Source organism: Crocodylus siamensis, chromosome 1 (genome assembly GCF_052110815.1).
Source record: "Crocodylus siamensis isolate JL-2025a chromosome 1, ASM5211081v1, whole genome shotgun sequence".
Classification (NCBI taxonomy): Eukaryota; Metazoa; Chordata; order Crocodylia; family Crocodylidae; genus Crocodylus; species Crocodylus siamensis.
In genome coordinates, this window is record NC_143395.1 from 93871053 (window position 1) to 93888941 (window position 17889).

A 17889-nucleotide genomic window follows, 5' to 3' on the forward strand; every position below is an offset into this window, starting at 1 on the left:
TAGATAAAACAGGAGAATCACTTTCTGTCATTTGTACATGCCACTCTGTTAATATTTGCCAGTATGCTATTTGCTTCTTTTACAAAAATATTACATTGCTGATACATACTCTAGATCCTTTTGTGTAGTACTGCAGCCAAGACTACCATTCCCCATTTTGTATTGTGCATTTGACTGTGGGTTTCTAAGTGTAGAACTTTATACTTGTCCTTGCTGAATTTCTTCCTATTTAACTTAAATGTACCTTAATTTTTAAAACACTCAGATTGGCACCAGCCACAAATTTATCTCTAAGTCATAAATGAAAATGTTGAACAGTACCAGATCCAGGACTGACCTGTTCAGAGTCCCACTTGTGACTGCTTCTCAGATCAACAATGAAATGTTCATGACTAGTCTCTGAGAACTGTTATTGAACCAGTTAGGCACCCACCTTACAGGAATTTCACTTTGCCCATATTCCATTACTTATGAGACTGTCACGGCAGACAGTACTGAAACACTTATTAAAGCTGAGATGTATCACATCCACTATTTTCTCCCTGTCCATACAACATATCACAGTTGTCATAGAAGGAATCAGTATACTCAAGCATTATATGATCTTGATAATACCATGCTGGCTGCTGCTTATTGCCATATGATCTTCTAGGTGCTTCCAAGTTTTTCTGTGTAAAGCTTATTCAACAACCATACAGTGTTGTTATGTTCTTTTGAAGTAGTAGAAGAGGATGAGTAGTTACATAGTCCCTCTTAAAAAATGTGCAGCTTTTAGGATAATGAACCATGAGGCCCATTTAAGAAAGAAAATTATGTCTTCACACTTCATTATATTTCTTACACAGAGAAATACAAAAACATACACACCCATAGTAACAAGAAGCCAACCCAAATCAAACTATGTAAACCAAGTCATCCAGGAAGAAGAATATGTTTTTTTTATTTTACTTCACATTACACTAAAATGTTGAAAGAACTGTTTTGATATACCAAATTTAAAGTTACCTCCGACACATTAAGTGATGCTGCCCAAATAAAATACAGCCTAGCTCCTTCCACTACAGCAATTTTCTTCCAAAGGTATTGACTCATGCTTTTTATAGAAAAATAAGCAAAGGAGTTAGTACTTGGCCTCAAAGGTAAAGTACAAACCGATTTTAGTAAAGACAGGTAGGCCCCAAAGTAGATCTACATGGCACACTCTTAGCTGCTCATCTCTGAAAAATGTAGGTGAACACCACATTTACTATAGCCTAGCTAGATTAAATATTTTAAGATATAGTTATACCTATACTTATCACAGACTTATGGGAACAGATGTCTGAAAGGGCATGGGTCCCTGTGGCTTGAAGAGGTAACTTCCTTTTTAATTTTGTCAGTAACTTAGACTCCAAAGGGGCTGCTTTGAGATTGTCCTCTCATGTTTCACAAAGTATTGACAGCGGTGATACATAGGAGGTGCACAGGGGGTCCACATGCACCCCCTGAGAGTGTCAGTGCACCCCTTGACTGGCCGCACTCACCGCTTAGGCGATGGGCGGGGGACAGGTGCGAGCATTGGTGCCCCCCCGTAAGCACCATCCAGTCGCTGCAGCTGCTCCCAGAAGCAGCCACAGCCACTCCTAGAAGTATCTGTAGTGATCGACTGTAGCAGGATCAGCCATGGGAGTCCCCCTGGGCAGTGAGATTGTCTGTGGGGGAACTACCCCCCGCCCGTTGGTGAGATCAGCCACAGGGGGACCCCCCTCCCTGGTAGGTAGTACCCCCCTGACTAAGGCAGCACCAGTCACCCATAATTAAAGTAGCTCCTGGTATTGAAAGTATTTTGGGAAGTTCTACTCTTAGGGTCATTAAATTAAGCTAAAAGTTTACTCCAAAAGCATCATCATAAGATTCAGTGTTTTTCTCCCATTGAAAATGACTTCATATGAAATTGTTTAGGTTTATATAAAGATATTATTTTTTTATTTCCAGTCCTTACTGAAACAGGGAATATTTCCCAGTAACTGGAAATCACAGTTGGGCTCTGGGAGTGGTGTGAGACGCATGGGAGTCAGACCATTTGGTCTCCGCACCCTAAATCCCCCCAGCGATGCCCAGCAGCTGTGGAGCACCCCTGAATGACCTCAACACAGCCAGAGGTAAGCAGAGCCCGTGGTGGGAGGGGGCTAGCACATCTGCAGGGAGGCAGCTGAGAGGAGTCAAGGTGGATCTTGCCCCACCATGACTCCTACTTCATCCAGACTCCTCAGGGAACCATGCTACCAGAGCCATGTGAACAGGATGCACAAACAGGTGTGCTTGTCTGCCCAGCATGTGAGTTAGTGCAGGAGTTTGCACAGGAGGGTGAGCAGGTGGGCCTGAGGCTCTGGGCACTGCACTGTAGCCAAGGGTCTGCACAGTAGTAGCCAGACTACTACAAGGACCATGGTGGGTGTGGACATGTTGCACCCTGAGGCTCCCCGCTGCACCTGTACTCCCCTGCTTTGTCACCTCTGGAGTCCCCACCCAAACAGAGCCCATGGTTCCAGCCTATACCCAGACAGTGCCTGCGGTCCCTGCCCTCTCCTGGGCAGAACCCTCAGCCCCAGCCTCCACTCAGATGGAGCCCCTGGCTTCTTGTGGAGTCTGCCTAACAAGACTGTAGTCATCTGGGTTTGGGGGCACTGATCCACCCCCTTGTGGGTTATGTTCAATGGTGGAGGCCTTGGAGTGCCAGATTAAGGAACTCCAGGCAATGGTCCAGTGGCTGCGCTTCATTAGGGATCCGGGCTCTTATTTTCAGGCTCTCCACCCAATGGTTCATGACATAGTTATGGAACTGCCATGAAGTCCAGCCTGGGGTTGTCTGGATGATGGTTGTCTCTGTCCCAAAGAGGTACAGTCAACAGGCAAGGAAGCCCCAATGACTGAATAAGGAACTGTTGGACTTTGTAATCTCCCATGCCATTCACCAGTGCATCAAGTCTGTAGGGGCTTTTCTGTTTTTGCTGTTGTTTAGGAAAAACACAGGTTTGTTAATGGACTGACTTTTGGTCAGTCTCCCAGAGGGTCTCACCTGCCATGTCTTTGTTGGAAACTATTTTAATTGGAAGGAAGGTGGTCTATCCCGCCTCCCCTGGTGCATTCCTTCAGTCGTCCTGATGGTCCTTCTTGCTTGGGGCTCCGCCTCCCTTACACCCCACCTGATGCCAACCAAAGGTGTTGCTTCCTGGGACACTAGCACTGGTATTGCATGCACATCAGTGATTTGGCCTTCTTAATTTACAATGGTGGGATATGGATGTTGCTTTGTCCTAGTGTTCCCTACCACCATCTTATCTTGTCTATGCATCTTCTAGAACCCGGGATGTACAATCCCCTGGCATCTCTCTCTCCCTTCTGGTTTTATACTTGCCGTAGGTCAGACCTGCATCCATCCTGCCAGGATCCAGTCCAAGTTGTCAGTGTCTGCCCTCTATGGTATTTCTTCAAGTGAGTTATTGAGTCTTCCTTGGCTCTGGTCCTTTAAGAAAACCCCCACTACCATGTCCCTACAGAGGGACTTTGCTCCTGTCCCAGCTCTGGCTCCTCCATGCCAGCTGGGAACCTCTCTTCCAGTTCCCCTTGCTGGTCTCCTGCTGGACTTTTTATCTTGGCCTCTGGGGTCTGGGCAGCAAGTCAGCCCCAGCACGCTGCTAGAAAGCATGACCACACTGACATGGGAGCCAGTCCCAGCTCCTCCTGGCTTTGTCGCTTTTTTTCCTTTTGCTGCAGTGGCCCCATGCACCACAGTCTCACTTTTGCTGCTTTCCTGTTCCAGTGCAGCGTCCTGCTAGCTTCGCTCTTTGCCTGGCTGAGGTAAGTCTTTTCCACAGACCTTATTAAGTTCAAAAGAGTAGCATACACCAGCTGGAAAACAGGAAGCGTTACCAAAGAGGATTACTGTAGCAATCACCAGCACCTGCAAAGAGCAGTCAAGAAAAGCCAAGGCACAAAATGAACTTAGGCTAGCTATGGGAATCAAGGACAACAAAAAGTCCTTTTTCACATATGTAGGAAGTATTAAAAAATAACAAGGATAGTGTTGGGACCCTGAGAGATCCAATGGGGAAACTGACAGATGCTCAAGAAAAGGCCAGTCTCCTAAATGACTTATTTGCATCATTTTTTTCACCCTCCCATGGGGATCACAGTGCCAGGAATGGCACAAATCAATTTGGGAGTGGGTGATGGGTCCAAAATCAATGTGGATCAGGTAAGGGAACGCCTTGAGAAACTGGACATTCACAAGTCTGTGGGCTTAGACAGAATACACCTGAGGGTCTTGAAAAAACTGGCAGACATCATTGCATCCCCCTTGGCAGGGATATTTGAAAAATCATAGTGATCGGGTGAGGTCCCAGATGACTGGAAAAGAGCCACTGTGGTCCCTATCTACAAGAAAGAGAGGAAGGATGACCCAGGGAACTATAGACCAATCAGTCTGATGTCTGTCCCTGGAAAAATCCTGGAGAAAATTGTCAAGGGACCCATCAACGCCAGACTAACAGAAGGCAAGCTTCTGAATGCCTGACCAAACTCATTTTCTTCTATGACCAGGTAACTTATACCCTGGACAAGGGAGGTGATGTGGATGTCACATATCTGGACCTCAAGAAGGGCTTTGACCTAGTTCCCCATGATGTCCTCGTGGTTAAGCTGGGGAACTGTGGCCTTGATCGTCATACGGTCTGATGGCTAGGCAACTGGCTATGGGGTCAGACCCAAAGAGTACTAGTTGAAGGTAGCAAATCAACGTGGCACAGGGTTACCAGTGGAGTCCCTCAGTGCTCGGTACTCAGGCCAGTACTCTTTAACTTTTTCATCAATGATCTAGATTCGGGAGTGAGATGTGAACTGGTCAAGTTTGTGGATGATACCAAATTATTGGGGAGGGCCATCACACCGTAGGACAGGCTGGAAATACAGGCCAATGTGGACACACTCTCAAGGCGGGCCAACCAAAACCAGATGGCCTTCAATGCAGAGAAGTGCAAGGTGCTGCATCTCGGTAGGAAGACCCTTCAGCGTACTTACAGGCTTGGCGGTGCTATGCTCACTAGCATCAAGACTGAAAGAGACTTGAGGGGTCTTGATTGATCACAAGATGAAAATGAGCCACCAATGTGATGCCGTGGTGGGCAAAACTAACCAAATCCTGGCATGCATCCACCTATGCATCTCAAGCAAAATCAGAGAAGTCATCTTCTCACTTTACCCAGCCTTGGTAAGACTGCAGCCAGAGTACTGCATCCAGTATAGGGCCCCCCACTTTAGGAAGGATATGGAGAAGCTAGAGAGAGTCCAGAGGAGAGTCACTCATATAAGGCCTGGAGGGAAGGCCATATGAGAAGAGGCTGAGGGACCTGGGAGTCTTCAGCCTGGAGAAGAGAAGGCTCAGGGGGGACTTGGTGGCAGCCCACAACTTCATAAGAGGGGTACATCAGGACATGGGAGAACACCTGTTCACCAGAGCTCTCCAAGAGATAATGAGGTCTTATGGCCATAAACTCCACAGAGGCCAGTTTAGACTGGATATAAAAAAAAGTTCTTTATGGTACAAGTGTCCAGGGTCTGGAACAAACTCGCCACAGAGGTGGTGCAAGAACCTGTTCTGGACTCCTTCAAAAAACTGCTGGATTTATTTCTTGCTGGGGTCACTTGATTCCAGTTGACTTCCCACCTATAGCAGGGGGGCTGGACCTGATGATCTCATGAGGTCCCTTCCAGCTCCTAATGTCTATGAAATCGATGAAATCTATGAACTTGATGGCAGTCATGTAACTAGGGTGGGATGACAGGGGCAAGTGCCCCAGGGTACCAGTGCGGTTGAGGGTGGAAAAAAATGGCTTTTGCTGCAGCTGCATGATTGCAATTGTGGGGGCAGTGACAATTGGAAGATGCTGCTGCTTCTGTGGGTGGCATCCAGTCTGGAAGCCCTGCTGAATTATATTGTTTCCTGGTATACCCAACCCCAAAGGATTTTCCTTGTATAGGACTGAGGCTGTGTCATGCTACCAACAGTAAAAGAAATCTAAAAAGTTGATTTCCTTTATTTATTAGAAATTATCAGTAAGAAATTAGTCCAGATGCACAGCTGTTGTAAAGTGGTGTTTATACTATGGGAGTCAATGTACGAGATCAAATTACTCAAGCTGAAGATCTTACTCATTGATGTTTTTTCTTAACTTAGGTCATAGCGTATTGCGTGTTCCAGATGCATTGTGGCCAAGGAACTGCTTGTTTATCCTGGACCAAATTCTTCAGACCTTGCTTCAAAACATATCTTGCTGAAGTCGATGAGAATTTTATTTGACTAAGAAGCACATAATTTGGCCCTCTTCATTTCACATATACCAGGCTGAGATATGTTTCCATCTGATTTTATTCTTCAGGATTGGACTCCTTGTAAAAGACTCGAACTTAATAGCATGTTTTCCTCAATTTTCTTTATAGACAATATTTTTAAAATTAAAAATGTACAACCTGATTACATTTCCTATGTGTAGGTGGGAGAATATATAAACAATGGAGAGAAAGCTGGTATTTAAGGATAGAAGGCTTTCAAAGCAAGTTGAAAGCAATAAAACATCATATGTCTTTTTTTTTTTTAGTAGCATGCCAAGCTGTTCAGGGTTGTCTTTTGTTTTGTTTTGTTTTGTTTCCCATGAATATACCTACTATTGTAGGTATCTCACACATATAGCTGATTTAAGCAGTACTTCTGCTTGGTGCATTCAGTATGGAATAGAATCTTTTACCAAAATGGAGGGTAGGTATCTAACATGAAAAATTGTTTCCGTTTGCAAATTTTACCAGTCATGTCATGTTACATTAGACAGAGTAATAGAACATTAGCTGTGTAATGAGACATGACTGCTAAAATGTAAAGGAGAACACACTTTCAGATTGGCTAGCCCTGTCTAAAGTGATAGCTTGCATCTAATCTGAAATGCATGTAGATATTATGCAAACCAGCTGTTTGTGAATTCTGAATCATTTGGAAAGTAAAGTAGTGGGAAAAGTATTATAAACTTTAAAAATCATTGCTGCACCACAGCTTTGTTTTCTAGATCCGAGGTATGCTGACTTTTCCAGAACTCGTTCATAAGACATTTTCAACTTATTGATTGACTGGATAATTTAACACAGATGATTAATTTTTGTCACTTTTTAGGACCTTCAGTTGATGTACTTGTGTATAGCTCTAGCAAAGGCAGTGGAGCTTCACCAATTTAAACAATTGCAGACTACTAGTTAACTTCAGTTTTACAGTGGCATGATTTTGCTGCAATCAACAGTATATAAAAATGGAATAATGCTATGGTAAATAAAGCTGGTCAAAAAATCTTTGATGGAAACTTTTCACATTAGAAAATGATAGTCCATCAAAACTGAACTATTTTTACAGGAAATACATAAGAGCTAGTCTCTATTGTGTATGCTATTTGATTTGGAGCAGAAGCTGGAACTCCACTTCCAGAACTGGGACTCAAACTCAACCCTCCCTATCCAATGTAACTCTAAGCTGTTAGATACTTCGGAATGGGCATTACTTGTCATGTGAAACATCTGAGGTTATGGTTTTGTTCTGATACAGAGCAAAAACAATTTTCAAAATTTAAATATTTTTCATATTTGGTTTTCCATCTAGCTTTGAAGCTTCTATTACAAAATCCAACCATTTCTGGTTATTTAACTTACTTTACAATACCAGTACTTGTCACAGTGTTGTATTGAATCACACAGGGAGCCTCTAGAACTTGATTACATTCATAAATTGCATTTTGAGTCTGAAAGGGGAGGACAATATGGTTTACATCACATAATGGACCTTTAAAAACTAGACATTAGAGTCACGTTTTGGCTGTGTTGAGTAATAATGACACTATAAATGATGGCAATAACTATAGGAGTAGGAATGGTAGATTAATTTGCCCAGTAAAAAGAACATTAAAAAGGAAAAATCGCACGTATGGAAATGCACATCTAGAGAATGCCAGAAGATACAAGTTCCTAATGCTAACAAATCAATCTGCACATTATGTTCCTTGGATTTAATATTTAGAAACGTGATTCTCCTTTTGAGCAGTTAAGTTTATTCAGAGTGCTGCCATATTAAGTTGAGTGGGTAAAGCAATCCCAGCCCCCTCTGAAATCACCAAGAACATTCAATCCCATAAACTCCAACTTATTAGAAGAATACAAAAACAACAAAGGATTTAGTCAAAGTGCTGCATTCAACAAAGATAAATATTTTCAAAAAAAATAGACCCAATTAGTCTACACACCACCATGTATGTGGTGTAAAGTGTGCCATATAGTGCTTCTGCACAATTACTATTTTACACATCTATAACTAATTGTAGTTCAGCATCAGCATAGACTAATTCCCAATATTTTGTTTCCTCAGAGCAGAACATGCCAAACTGCCAAACTGAATTATTTTATCAAAGCAATATGCAGGGTTTTAGCTATTCTAACTCTATTCATTCCATGGGACTCACATAGGTAAATCTCCTCACAGTGCTTTGAAAAACTAGTTTTATGAATTATATTTTACACAGCTATTTAAGTATTTTACCTGCTTTTACTAAATTATTTCACAATTGACAGTAAAACTTCAACTCCCCAGATTCTTATTAGAGGGAATTTAAGTACAACATTCTCCTCCCAGATTTTCATTTCCAATCTTATTTGAAGGGCAAGATTCTTCTCTTAGATCTGGCCTGTAGTCATAGACTAATATTCTACTGTTCCTATATTCATAGAATACTCAATTTAATACCTACACACACACAAAAGAGAAAGAAAAAGAGAGTAAAGGAATGCATCATTTTGAAGTCAAGGTAAAATTAGCCAAAATCAGAAGAGAATTCCCACCTTGGTCTCCTTGCATAATGCAAAGAACTCAGCTCCTATCTCCTGTCTCCTGTTCAATGCTCAAATCTACTGAACAGATCTTCGCTACAGATTCTGTTTCATTTTTCCCATTGATCTGAATAGCAGATACATACAGTATAGGGTGGCCATTGTGGCCATTGGTCCTGTTTGATATTGGACTGTTATGTTTTTTAAACCCATTGTCCCCTGTCCATTTTCCTCCTTAAGTCAGCTGGTCCTGACAGATTACACCCTAGAGTACTCAAGGTGTCATAGCCCAACCATTGGCAAAAGTATTAAAAAACTCATGGCGCTCAGTTGAAGTACATGAAGACTGGAAGAAGGCCAATGTGGTACCCATCTTCAAGAAAGGGTGGAAAGTAGATCCCGGGAATTACAGGCCAATCGTCTTGACCGCAATCCCCAGTAAGATTCAGGAGAAAATTATCAAAGAGACCCGTCTTGATAAGTTGGCTGACGGCAACATCCTGAGGGACAGCCAGCATGGGTTTGTCATGGGTAGGTCTTGCCTGACCCATCTCATCTCCTATGACCAGGTGACATATCACCTGGACAAGGGAGAAGAGATTGACATCATATATCTGGACTTTAAAAAAGCCTTTGATCTGGTGTCCCATGATCTCCTCATGGAAAAATTGGCCAACTGTGGCCTTGACCACACCACAGTCCAATGGCTGGGAAATTGGCTCCAAGGTCAGACCCAGAGAGTAATAGTTGATGGAAGTGAATCATTATGGTGCTCTGTAACCAGTGGCATCCCCCAAGGCTCTGTTCTTGGACCAGTTCTTTTTAACATCTTTATTAATGATGTGGACATTGATATCAGAAGTGCACTGGCTAAGTTCCTTGATGACAGTAAAATTTGGAGCATAGCGTCCACACCTGAGGATAGGTTAGTGATCCAGGCTGATTTGGATACGCTTAGTAAGTGGGCGGATATAAACCTGATGATGCTCAATACTGATAAATGTAAGGTACTCCACCTCAGGAAAAAAAGCCCAGAGCATGCTTATAGGCTTAGCACTGCTACACTTGCTAGCACCAGTGCTTAAAGAGACTTGGGGATCATGATTGACCAGAAGATGAACATGAGCCACCAATGCAATGTCACAGCTGGTACAGCTAACCAAACTTTGGCTTGCATCCATAGATGCTTCTCAAGTAAATCTCAGGATGTCATCTTCCCACTGTACTCAGCCTTGGTGACACCATGGCTGAAGTTTCTCAATTCAAGAAGTGTTTTGAGAAGCTTGAGAGAGTCCAGAGGAAAGCCATGCACATGATCAGAGGGCATGAGAACAGGCCTTATGAATAGAGGCTGAGAGCCTTGGGACTCTTCAGCCTGGAAAAGCTCAGGTTCAGGCTCAGGGGGGACCTGGTGGCTGCCTATAAGTACATAAGGGGTGTACATCAGGATCTGGGAGAATATCTGTTCACCAGAGTTCCCCAAGGTAAAAAAAGAACCAATGGTCATAAACTCCTCCGAGACCATTTCAGGCTGGACATAAGAAAAAAATTCTTTACTGCCCAAGCCCCCAAGACCTGGAACAGACTCCCTCCAGAAGTGGTGCAGGCACCTACTCTGGACTCTTTCAAGCAATGTTTGGATGCTTATCTTGCTGGCTATGAAATCCATTTCTAAATGAGGAACTGACTGCAAAAAGTTCTGTTTTTCAGTTTATTGATGGAAATACATGTCAATCATTTGTCCTCATAATTTTATTGGCTGTGCCTAGAGTAGGGTGGTATACTACCAGGAAGAGCAGGGTTACTAGCCACCCAGGCAGGGTGGGAGGGAGGTGGGTTTTTTTGTGGTGGACCTATCCTTTGCTATTGATTGGCCAAGGGGCCCAGTAGTCCCACACCTTGCTGCTAATTGGCTGAGGTGGCAGCCCTGCCCTTCACCACTGATTGGCCAAGGGGGCCAATGCCCCTCCCCACCATGGATAAGTCCTGTACTCTGTGGGTGCATCAGTGGCTATCCTAATACAAATGCAAATCCAAACTGTGGAATATGGATTCAGACCATGATTAAGGCGTCTGCCCTGTGCTTGGCAGGAAAATTTTATGTAAGAATCCAGAAGGACTCAGAAAAGCTGTGCAGCAAAACTTAATTCTAGTAGTTTTCATTTATACCAGATTTAAATATGGTGTATATCTTTGTACAAAAAACATGAAATCTGGTCCAGTATCTGCTGCATAGCTCTGAAAGGGAATGAGTAAAGCCAAAAAAGGAAAGAAATTGGAAATTAAGGGCAGAATCCTATTTTACTTTATGATGCCAAATGGCATTCATCCAGCTTCATAAGTGATGTTTTTGGCATTTGAGGCCAGTTACTGATCCTATTGCATGTATAATAGGTGTGCTCTCGCTGGACAGGTATGTAGTTATTATGCACATACCTGGGGGAGCATAACATTTGAAATTGCAGCAGTGGGCAAACACTGATGGCTTGCAGGTGCTAAATGCTAGAGAAAGGGCCTCCCATGGGATAACCTGAAACTCTGGTGATTAACATACCCAGAAAGTAGTAGACCAAGGGTCTAGGTCCCAGACAAGATTTGGTGTTACATCTTTTTTTTGCTTCTCAGCATGGTGTGCTAATCAGCACACCACAGGTTCCTAGATCTTTTTCCAGTGCTCCTTTTAAAGCCACTTCATCTTGCATTTAATAGTCATAGGGTGTATCTACATATGCAGAAAGCATGGGGCCAGTCTCCTGCTGGGGTCTGGGAGATTGCTCCCTGTCCCCAGGAATTGCCTGCTGCTCGGGTGGGTTCTGCACCCAGAGCCTGGGTGGGGACCTGCCCTGGCAGCAGGGAGATCTTGGCTCTGGCTCTCTGATTTGGGGCAATAGCCTAGAAAGAGCTGCAGGGGGAAGACTGATCCAAGCCCCCTGCCCCGATTCACCTGTGGGGCAGTTAGCAGCAAGCCCCTGGCTAGGCAAGGATTCCCAGCCTGTTCCCAGCCCATGTTCCTTGATTGTGGAGTGGGGGCTGCGAACGATCATCTCCAAAAACCACTCTGCAATCACAGAGTTGGGGGTTGGAAGCTCCCTGATGCTGGGGATGGGGGGACATTGTCCCCGCCCAGGCTCCAGCTCCAGTGGCTGAGCCTGCCCCAGCAGCAGGCAGGTCCCAGGGACAGAGAGAAATCTCGCACCCCCTGCTACCAAGCTAACCAGGAGAAAATTTGCTTCTGGTTGACTGTCTACATATGCTGTACTGCACAGTATTTACTCCTGAGTGTACCAGGGCACCAGGGTGCCTGCTACTAGATAATGATGTGTAGCAGGGCACTAAGGAGCCTGCTACTGATAATGGTGATATAGGCTTAGCTGCCACTCAGTAGGGCAGCACAGCTGTGAGTTGCCAAAGAAACTAATTGGGTCAGCTGACCGCCAGGGGGCAGGGCCTGGCCTTTATAAACAGAGAAGGCTGAGGCCAGAGGCATTTCCCCTCTGGCAGCCTAAGAAGTAAGAGCTCTGCTAGAGTGAGCAGGGCAGTGTTGTGCACCAGCATGCGGATACAGGGTGGAGAGGACCCTGACAGGGATGAGAGAAGGATAGCCATGTTGGCCTAAGATTTGTGTTATGGCCTAGGGGCTTTGTGTTTCTGTTTTGGTTGGTTGTTGCGATTATTATACCGGAGGACCAGGCAAGGTTATAGGGGTGGAGGAGGCCTCAAGGGAGCTCCCTGGTAGAGGGGGAGTTCCTGGCTCCAAGGAGGGTGCCACGTTGTGGGGGTGTCCCGAACCCAGCCCAGTGTGGGCAGCTTCAGGAAGAGCTCGGTGGAGGCAGAAGCCCAGTGGGAGGCAGAGGCCCAGGAAGGTGGGTCTGAGCTAGTGGGGTATCCCGACCCCAGCCCAGCAGAGGCGATATTGGGATCAGCCCCAATTAGGAAACCCAATTGGGAAGAGCCCCAGTGGGGCATAGACCTGAGAAGGCGGGTCTGGGGGCCAGGTGAGGCTAAGGCCACCTGAGCCCCAACCTTGGGAAGCCCGAATCGGGCATAGAAGGCCCCAGTGTGGGCGGGCGCATGAGAGGCACGAGCATAGGCTTGAGTGCTGGCAGGGGAGCACGAGGAGCTCAAGCACAGGTCTCAGCGTGGGCAGGGGAGCGCGTGAGGTGCGAGGATCTTGGAGCAGGCCCTGGGAGAAGGCGTGTACATTGGAGCAGGCCCCGGGAGAGGGCGCATATATTGGACATTGGGCAGGCCCAGTGGGGCACTGCCTGTGAGGGGGAAGCCCCGGAAGGGGGCAAGCCCAGTGGAAGGCCTTGGAGAGAAGGGCAAGTCTACTAGGAAGCCCGAAGAGAGAGAGCGGGCTACTTAGAACAGTCACAGGGACAGGCCGGCGAGGGTTGACGCAGGGAGTAGCCCCGGAATCATGGTATAGCAAGACCGGCCCCATGCCAAGGGGGGGCAAGAAGGCAGCCTCCCATTGATAATATAAGATCAAAGATGTGGCGGGCGAGACAGAGGGTGCGTTCAGGACCCAGACTTGGCACAGTAGGCAAGGGCACTAGGGGAGGTCACGGCACCCCTAAGGACCATCCTGCCACACTGAGTAATTTTGCTACTTGAAATTACAAGTAACAAATTTATTTAAGAGTAGAGCAAATTACTGTGCAGTAAGTATCTGCATGTGTAGACAGTGATACTTACTGCACAATAATTTGCTCTAATTTCAAATAAAGCATCTCGTGTAGATATACCCATTGTATATAACAGATAGAGATTATTGGGGAAGTTTTATTTCCTCCTATTGGGACAAAAGTTTGAGGATAGAGGGCACATCTACACATGTATTTGATCTAGCCTAAGTTTACTCTGATGTAAACTACTGTGGAGCAAGTGCTTTTGGGCCGGCATCTACACATGTGAGGATTAGGGAGCAGATTTGTTGCTCTTTGCACCAAGTTTCCTGCAGCCCTGCAATGGGCCCTTGCCACTACCGATGGGGAGAGGGAGGGGGAAGCTCCACGCTCTGGCTGCATCTGCCAGGACCCAGCAGCCATCTTGAAAAGTCAGCCCCACTCTCTGCTCTCTGGCCAGCCACTTCCCTGCGCAGGACCAGTGCACCAGAGGCAGCACATGGCATCTCTCTTCTTGCCCACACTGCCTTCCCATGCTATGGCTGCTTTGGCCCCTGCCCCTAGCAGTGATGACAAGTGCAACGTGCTCCTGCTGGCTGCTGTGCTGGCCCTGCTGGCCTGCCATGATGACCACTGCCTGGTCCAAGGCCATCTAGGCATGTCTGACTCACCACCAAGGCAGTGACCACCTGCCTGGGTGCAGTGTGCTGTCTCAGAGCCACCACTGATGCTACACAGCACCAACCAGCAGGGACATCATTGAGGGGCTTTGGGACACCACTGTCAGGGCTGCCATTGCCCTCCTGGGCCTCCATGTCTGCTCAATGGGCCAGCCTGAAGTGGTGATGGCACATCATCCAACACACCTGGGATGATGAGCAGTGCCTGGAGGCCTTCTGTATAACTTGGGCCACCTTTTGCATCCTCCTGAAGCAGTTTTGGTGCCACCTAGAGTGGCATGTGGTTGCCCCTCCCTGTGGACACCCTTCTGACCCTTGCCCTGCTCAAGCTAGCCACATCAGCCATCCTGCAGTATATTGGTCATCTGTTTGGTGTGGGCAAGGCCACCACTGCAGATGCCATCCCATAGGTGTGCAGTGCCCTCCAGAACCTGCTGGGGAACACTGCACTTCACAGGCATGAGCCTCTGGGAGTGGTGGATGGGTTCCATGCCCTGGGATTCCCCCAGTGCACTGGGGGCCCTGAATGAGACCCACATCCCCATCACCTGAGTGCCCCATGGTGACCCGCCCTACTACAGCTGCAGGAGCTGTCACTTGGTGATGCTCCAGGCCCTTGTGAACAACCATGGGGCCTTCATGCATGTGAGTGCTGGCTGGGCAGGTAGCTCCCACAATGCCCATGTGTTCTGGAACTCCAGCGTGCTGGACCTGTTGGAGAGCAGCTGCTTCATCTAAGGGGCACTGGACTTGCAGCTGGGCACTATGGCTGTCCCTTCATCAGGGACCCCGCCTACCTGCTTCTGCCCTGGCTCATGTGGGCACACTGGCCAGCTGGACCGTGCCATGCCTACTTCAACTACTGCCTGGGGTGGACTTGTGGAGTGTGCCTTTGGCTGCCTTAAGGGCTGCTGGCACACCCACTCCACCCACCTTGAGTTTCTTAGATTTCATAGACATCAGGACTGGAAGGGACCTCGAGAGATCATAGAGTCCAGCCCCCTGCCCAAAGGGCAGGAAGTCAGCTGGGGTCATAGGATCCCAGCAAGATAAGCATCCAATTTACTCTTGAAGGTGTTCAATGTAGGTGCTTGAACCACCTCCGCTGGCAGACTGTTCCAGACCTTGGGGGCTTGAACAGCAAAGAAATTCTTCCTTATGTCCAGCCTGAAGCGGTCTTGCAGGAGTTTGTGACCGTTCAACCTAGTCATCCCTTGGGGTGCTCTGGTGAACAAACGTTCCCCCAGATCCTGGTGGTCACCCCTGATAAACTTATAGGTGGCCATCAGATCACCCCTGAGCCTACGCTTTTCCAAGCTAAAGAGTCCCATGTCTCTCAGCCTATCATCGTAAGATCTGTTTTCCTGATCTCTGATCATGCACGTGGCTCTTCTCTGGACTCTCGCAAGCTTCTCCACATCCTTTTTGAATTGTGGAGCCCAAAACTGGACGCAGTACTCCAGCTGCGGCCTCACCAAGGCCGAGTACAAGGGGAGAATGATGTCCCGGGATTTGCTCGAGAGTTAGCCAAAGACAACCTGCCCCAGGTCATCATCACAGCCTGTGTGCTGAATAACATTTGCAAGACCCAGGGTTAGCTCTTCTGTGAGGTCTGAGAGGAGGAGATGTACTACTCAGAGGATGCCTGGCAGCAGGAGCACCACCTGTGGCAGCAGTGGCAGCAGCAGCCTCTCCCTGCCCACTCTCCCCCCGGGGCAAGGCCCCAGAAGAGCCACACACCTACCAGTGGGGGCCAGGGTACTGGGTGCAAGAGGTCATGGCCTTGCTCTACCTACACCACTGCCCATGGACTATCCCCTGACCACCCTGCTCATTGCACATATATCTCACAAGAACAAGTTTATATTTCCTTCACATTGACCAGAGCTCCCTCCCCACTCAGCACACAGAGCCCCCTTCCCCCCACTCCCTGAACCAACAGAGCCTCCCTCCCTCTCAACAGAGCACTTTTACCACCTAACCCACCAAACAGCAATAAAAAAGCCTTATTTCCTGTAAAAACTATGTTCAACTCCTTTGTGGGCTGTCCCAGTGTGTGTGTGTGGGAGGGGCATTGGGGTGGGGTTCCTAGGGGTCAGAACCTGGGGGCAGGTAGCCAGCACCCCAGCCTCTGACTGTTCTTTCATGGGTGAAAAGTGGGCAGGGGACTCGAGCAGTGGTGATGGCAGGCAGTGCTCCCCCAGCATGGGTGGCTTCCACTCAGGCAGGTGGAGTCCAGGACTGGCAGGGCCAGCATGTGGAGCCTGGGTGAGTGACAGGGTCTAGGTGCCACTGGACCTGTGGCAGGGACTAGGCCAGGGACACCTGGTGCTTGGGGGTGATGGAGGACTTCTTTCCAGGCCCAGGCAGGGGTCTGTTTTGGGGTGGTGGGGAGCTGCCAGGGGGCAGGTGGGTCTAGAGTCGGGGACTGAGCAGCAGGCACCATGAACACAACCACCAGGGCCAGAACAGTGTCTAGCACCCAACAGTCATCATTCATGGCTTGCACTGCCCAGCCCAAGATGGTATTCTTCTCCTGTAGCACCTGGAGTTGGTTGCTGCAGGGCTAGGAGCTCAGCCTGGAACTCCTGGTCTGCTCTGTCCTGTTCCTCCTCACCTCCTCATGGGTCATGTTCTCCTCCCTCCAGGCTGATGAGATCTCCAGCCATTCCTGTGACTTCATCACCAGCTGCTCCAGGAGGAGATTCCTGTTCTGCATTCTCCTCTAGCAGAGCCAGCACATCTGCAGAGGCTCCACTGTGGGTGGCAGTGACCCTGAGGCTCCATCCCAGCTACAAGGGGTGGCTTCTTCCTCACATGCAGCTGCAGGCTCTGTAGAGTCATCAGACCAAAGCTGCTTGTGGGAGTTTTCAAAATTTCTGATATAAGATACTCACTACCAGAGGCCTGCGCATGCCCAGCCTCTGATCAGGGGTCAGGTGTGTATGAGTGCCCAGGGACCAAGGTAAGTAAGTGGGGCAGGCCTGAGCCCAGGTGGCCACTAGCTGAGGCCCCCATCCCCGCTTGCTCCTCAGGAACTGGTGGGTTGCTGAGTGATGGCTGCAGGCAGCCTGCCTCCCCCAACCCATTCCCATGGCAAGACAGGCCAGGCTCTTGGTAGCACCTGCTGCCCCACTTTCCTTCTGCAGGCTGGCTGCTCTCCTGTGCTTCTGCCTATGTCACAGATCCCATACTTGGGTGTTGTGGGGCACCCAGACATCTGAGATGAGGAGATGCCCACACCCCCCCCATCCCCACAGGGGGCCTCTCCAGGCTGTGCCCTGAGCATGACCCTTTTTCACATTGCACTCAGTGAACAAGGAGCTGTTTGCATGGGCTGAAGGGTGCCTGACCCACTACGTGCTGCTGCTGCTGCTGGCCATGGTGCCCTGGGGGCCCTTGTGCACTTGATACAGGACCCTGAGCTATGACAGCATGGGGGGGGGGGCAGGCCTGGGCTTTCCTGCAACCTCTGTTGCAACTGGGAGGACTACCTGTGACTTCTCTACATGTCCCTGCTCCATGACAGCCAAGAAGGACATTGCTTCTGGCATCAACGCATTCTTTGGTGTGTGAGAGATGTGAGGGCACAGGCTGCTCAATAAAGTTCTTCATTATCTCCCACCTCCCTGTGTGCTGTGGGGGGCACAGAACCTGGGGCCAGGGGAGCGCGGGCGGGCCAGCTGGGG